Source organism: Eulemur rufifrons, chromosome 28 (assembly GCF_041146395.1).
Source record: "Eulemur rufifrons isolate Redbay chromosome 28, OSU_ERuf_1, whole genome shotgun sequence".
In the NCBI taxonomy this organism is placed as follows: Eukaryota; Metazoa; Chordata; class Mammalia; order Primates; family Lemuridae; genus Eulemur; species Eulemur rufifrons.
In genome coordinates, this window is record NC_091010.1 from 53,891,089 (window position 1) to 53,897,088 (window position 6,000).

Genomic DNA, 6,000 nt, shown 5'->3' on the forward strand with positions numbered 1-6,000 from the left:
GGTATGATTTATGGTGTCCAACATATGGCATTGGTAGGTAGTTAATTTTATAGCTAGTAGTGGGCATCAGTCTAGAGCCCACAGAGCAAGTGGCTTCAAGAGGTAATTATTTAGCTCAAGGGTGGAGTGAGATGTCACATTTCAATGTCTCTCTTGGTCTGATAATTTAAAGGGGATCTTATTCCTCAAATAAAAAGTTTCTTTTCTTCCTCAATTTTGTTTTAGTTTTTTTTTTCTTTAAGCCTATCTGTCTTTCTTATTTAGAATGTGTTTCTTGTAAATGGAATATAATTGGATCTTCTTTTTTATAAACCCAGTTTTACAATCTCTACTTTTTAATTGTGTGTTTAGATCATTTAATTATCACTGTTGTAATGCATGAATCTACCATCTTGGATTCTTTTTAATTTTCTGTGCATATTACTGTCCTTGTTCCTTTATTCCCTTTCTTATTTTGGAATTATATTTTTGTATGTCATTCTAGCTCCACTTTTGGCTCACTAGCTACACACTCTTGCTTTATTTTGTTACTAATTGCTCTACAGTTAAACTATACATCTTTAATCACTGTCTCCCTTCAAATAATATCATACCCTTTTGAGTAAAACGTAACAACCTTGAAACAGTATGTTTCCATTCCCCCCTTCAGTCCTTTGGATATTGTGGTCATACATTTTAGTTCTACATATAATATAAATCCACATTATTTTTTTTGAATGATTATCTTTCAAAGATATTTATAATTATTAAAAGTCTTTTATATTTACCTTTCCCAGCAACTTTCATTCCCTTGTAAATCCATTTTGTTTAGATCAAGTAGGATTTGCTTTATGAATCTGGGTGCACCTGAGTTAGGTGCATAAATATTTAGAATTGTTATGTCTTGTTGATAAAAAGCTGGGTGAGAGATGTCCATGGAATAACACTTACAGCAGTAGCAAGTAAACATAAAAAATGCTTCCTGCTCCCTCACCCAAATGTCTAGATTCCCACTGGACTTAACAGTTATGCAAGTTTCCAAACCAAAGCAGCGTATAGAACAGTGGATTTAGACCTGATAGAGTAACGTAATCCAAGGTATATTCTCAGATTTTGTGTCACGTCCCTCTCAGATAGGTAGTGTGAAAGTGCTAATTGTCAACATCCTTACCAACTGTACCAAAACCCTTAGAATTGTCACTTTTTAAAATTTGTGCCACCAAAATGAAATGATATATCATGATTGCTTTACTTTGCATTTCCAAGTAAAATTTGAGGCTGAGCATCTTTTATTTATTAGCCATTTTGTTTCCTTTCTGTCAATGGAATGTTTATATATTTTACACATTTTTCTTTTGAGTTGTTTATCTTTTTCTTATTGATTTGTGTGAGTTTTTATTTAATGAATTCTGGATATTAATCTCTATTTTATACATTGCAAATATTCTCCCTGCCTTAAGCTTGCCTTTTGATGTTGCTTCCTACATTTTTAGATAAACAGAAAGTTTTTGTTTTTAATTTATTGAAGTCAAACTTCTGAATATGTTTCTTTATGGTTTGAGCTTTCCGTGTCATTAAAATAAATTCTTCCCAGTTCTGATATAATAGTCTTCCTATATTTTCTTCCAAATGTTTAAAAAGCTCTTTAATCTACTCAGAAGGTATTTAACTGTGTACTCACCTTTTGCTTCTCTTTTTATGTCCCCTGCACACAAGTACACTGCAACATCACATCCCCTTACCTAAATCCCAATATTTTTTATAGTTCAGCTTAGTTACCAATTCCTTTATGTATCCTTCCCTGACTGCTTCAGTCTTCAGTGACTTTCCATCCTTAGCCTCCTCAAACATATATCCCTATGCATGGTAGGCATAAATTATATAAATTAACATATAAATATTAATTAATATATTTATATAAAAATACAATATTAAGATATAAATTATATATCGTCAGCATCCAGGCAGGTAATCTTAATGAGTAAAGAAGGCCAGAATCAACACTATGGGAAGTGCAGGAAATGGAATAACACATCTCATCTCTGCATCTGTGATGAATGAGCTCTAGTCAATTATTTCTGTGTGATACATAGGCTCAGAGTCACCAGATCTACTATTTGTTTTCAAAAGAACCTATGAATCCAAAATTTTTATGTGACATATTCTGATATTTAAATATCACCAAACCATTTAAAGTGTTTTTAAAGCATTACGTTGGGGAAGGGGAAAGTTTCTCCTGGTCAGATTCAGTCATTCCATATCCAATGTCTAACCTTTGGTTTAATCATTTCTAATCTGTTAATTATTTGCCTCTTCAACTAAATCATAAACACCCTGAGTATAGGAACACTCACTTTATTACCCCCACAGATAAGCCTGTGATAAATGCTCCATAAACTCTCGGTTAACTGTTGACTGACAAGAGACACCGTATTTTTACCCCAAGCCACAAGCCTCTCCACAATCATGTGCTGAGGAGAAAACTAGATTGGATTCTACAGCACTTCTAGGTGCTCACATTGTGGGCATTTGTCATTCCAGTGAGACCCACGTCTATGGAAGATACATTCTCCCAAAGCTAGGTCATCCCTGCTAGGAATGAGAAGCCAGGACACATCCTGGAATCTCTGCCAGGATCCAAGAGCTTTTAAGGACCAGTGGTTTGTGTCATACAAACAAGCAGACGCTCACTTCTTGTAGAGGCAAAGAGGAGTAGAGAAGACCTCCAATTCCTTTGTCTTTTAGGAGAATAAAGTTCTGACTCAGGACAGTCATAGCATGGCCAATGTTGTTTGTTTATAGTCTTGGGTCCTTACCTTTACAGTCACCAACCCCACACAGACAAGTTCACATACAGCCTAAGGAATGACCCAAAGGTCCAGTTCTACGGTGAAAATAGGCTTCGGCCAGGAGCCAGACACTCAGATTCAAAGCTTGAATTTATCCCTGAGATGCCCTGGCTGAAGTGCTTGACCTCTCTGACCCTCTGTCTCCTCATCTGTAGAGAAAGAGCAGTCAGATTAATCTCCTCTCACTGGGAGAAGCATCATGGGTAGTAAAGGGGACAGACTTTCAAGCCAGGTATAAATATGAACCTACCAGCTGAGTGACTCAGAGAAAGTTATTTAACTAAACTCTCTGAGACTGAATTTCCAAACCTACAAAATGAGGATAAATAGTAGAACTTGGCCCACTAGGTTGTTCTGAAGATCAAATGACATTGTAACTGTAAAGCTCACTACAAATGGTGAGATTATGGATGAGAGAGAAATTTGTAGACTGTAAGGTGTCATTATTATAGGCTCTTTTGCTTGGTCCTCCAGAGCTGTCCCCACCCCATACAATGTGACAGTCTTATTGTTTTTGTTTTTCCTTCCCCAAAATTTCAAGGTCATATGAAGGAAGATTTCTCAGTGGGATCTATTTCTATTGAAAGCTAGTGTATGCCCCTCTCTGAAACTACACAACTTTCCCCCTCTGTTCCTCATGGTCACCTGGAAATAGGCCCCAGCAAAAATCAACCTATGGAAGCAAAGGACTCCTTCAAGATCTTGCACACAAAACATCCTAAAAGTTACTAAGAAGCCAGTTCTGAATGTGTGTCTATTGTAGGGTGTCTGAGTGTACCTCGCTGTGCTGCTCGGTGTCTCTGTGAATACAGGTCGCTGTGCCAACTTCCATGCATCTTACCATAGCTTGGGCTTCATCTCTACATGGCAATACCTGTGTGTGCGTCTTTCTGTGTATAATTGTGTCTCTCCTAGAAACTATGTGTGTGCCTGTGTGCATGTGTCTCTGTCTCTATGTTACGAATGCTGTGGATGTATGTATGTACCTGTATATATCTGTGTCTGTGTGCATTTTTCTATGAAGTTCTAGGATTGTGTCTCTATGCCTAGATGTATGCCTGTGCCAGGAGCCACAGTCTATAACTGTGTGTGTGTGTGTATGTGTGTGTGTGAGATACTCTTGTATATATCTGTGTTCTGTGTTGTGTCTGTCAGTGAAACTTCTCTTTTGTATCCAATACCATATGCATGTGCATTTATGTGATAAAGGACAAAATTGAGTAACTCCAACATGGTGCATCGGTGACCCTAAATTATTTTATTTTGTGTTGTTGTCAAACCAATCCTTGGAAATACAGGCCATTAGTCTTCTAATCTGTCTGTAGAGGTTCTGGGGAGCCTTTAAAGAAACACTGATGCCCAAATTCCACTTGTAGATATTAGAATTGCCATTTATTGCTTTGCAGTGGAGCTAGAATGGGAGCTTTATAAAGCACCCCAGGTGACTCTAAGGCACAGCCACGGTTGAGAACGACTGCATCGGAGTCTCTGTCATTCTCCCCGGAAAGCTGCAAACTGCCTTCCTTGCTTTTGACATCAATAACATCGGTGGGAGAGTGAGGGAGTTTTGAACAAATCACCTGGTAGGAAAAGGACAGATCCCCCCTCCACACACACTTTCTTGCTAGGAGGGAGTTAACCCAGTGAGTCAACACTCTCCAAATTACCTCTGAGAACAACTGAGGAAAATCTCTCCTCCAGGCCCAAATGCTCCTTCCACCCCAGCAGACATTCATTTTCTTTCACATATATGTCTGTCTAATTAAAAAGATGTAGTGCTCCCTTAATTTCCATATAAACTCATCACATTTACTGCAAGTGTTTGGCAAACCAAAGGAGGATTTATTAGTATAATAAACCAAGTGCTTCATAAAAATTTAAATACATTTTTGAGCATTCTTTACCAAGAATAAAATGTTAAAAGAAAAGAGGTCCAGAATGGAACAACATCTCTCATGGCTGGGAGTGGAGATCTAAAGATAGAAATGAGAGCATCCAAGTAGAGGGAGGAAAAGAAATCAAATCTCAGATGCTCAGACCCTGGGAAGCAAGGCCACCCTACCCTGTAAGATGCTTTTGTACATACTTTAAAAAGACTCCCCCTCCCCAGGATTCAGCCCCACCTACCTTCAGAGAAGGGTACCTCCTAGGTTAATATCCTGCATAGAAAGGATAGGAGCCCCATTGGGAAGGTTTTATAAAGGGACAGGCTATATATTTTCTCACTTGGAACTCCTGCTTCTACAGGAGTACCTGAGAATCGGAGGACCTTCTACCCATGAAGATTCATTCAGGTGAGTAGACACTCATTTAGGCAAGAAAAATTCACAGGTTTCAGGTGGACATGAATTTTAGGGAGACATTCTTCAATCCAGCACAATATTTGGGGGGTTTCTTTCTTTTGTTGAGACAAAGATCAAGTATCTATTGTCAGTGGGTAAATACAGTAAGAAAGTAGTCTAGACAAAGTAAGTAGTTTAGGAGTGTTAAGTAGGCTGGGAAGATAAGTACATATGTAGGTGGATAGATATGTAGGTTAGATAAGTAGAATGGTCAGGTAGGTAGATAAAATTTACCAGTAGACCTGTTGGCATTTTTCCAAACTCCTAGACCACAACATCCTGAGAAAAACATAAAACCAGAAGTGACTACAACGGGACAGATTGAGGTTTGGGAATCTGAGCATAGGTTGAATTATTAGAAGGCAGAAGGACTATATGGCCACTAATAGTCCACAATTGAGAGCATTTAAAATAGCATGCCGTTACCACTAGGTGCATTCCAGTTCTGCATCCTCAGCATCCTTAATTACTCATCACTGCATGGAAGTTTCGATCCCTCATAAATTTCCTTAGCCCCCAGGGAACCTGGAGGCTCTCTGGAGCCCTTTTGCCAGTGGAGCAGCCCAGCTGCTTGGGAACAGAGCTCAGTAACAAAGAAGAAAAGGGGCAGACCTCTATCAACTCAAACAACAAGTTCCTTAGAGGCTCTCTGAAACCTCATTTTTGCTACTAAAATCCTATTTAAGATGCTCCCAGGAAGCTCACAGTTTAACCCAACAGTAATGACCTTTGTACAGTAATAATAGTCCTAATTTATTAACTGTACATGAACAGTATATGATTTATTTTTTAGTAAACACAAGCCCACCTCAGGTGCCACTGAGGAACAT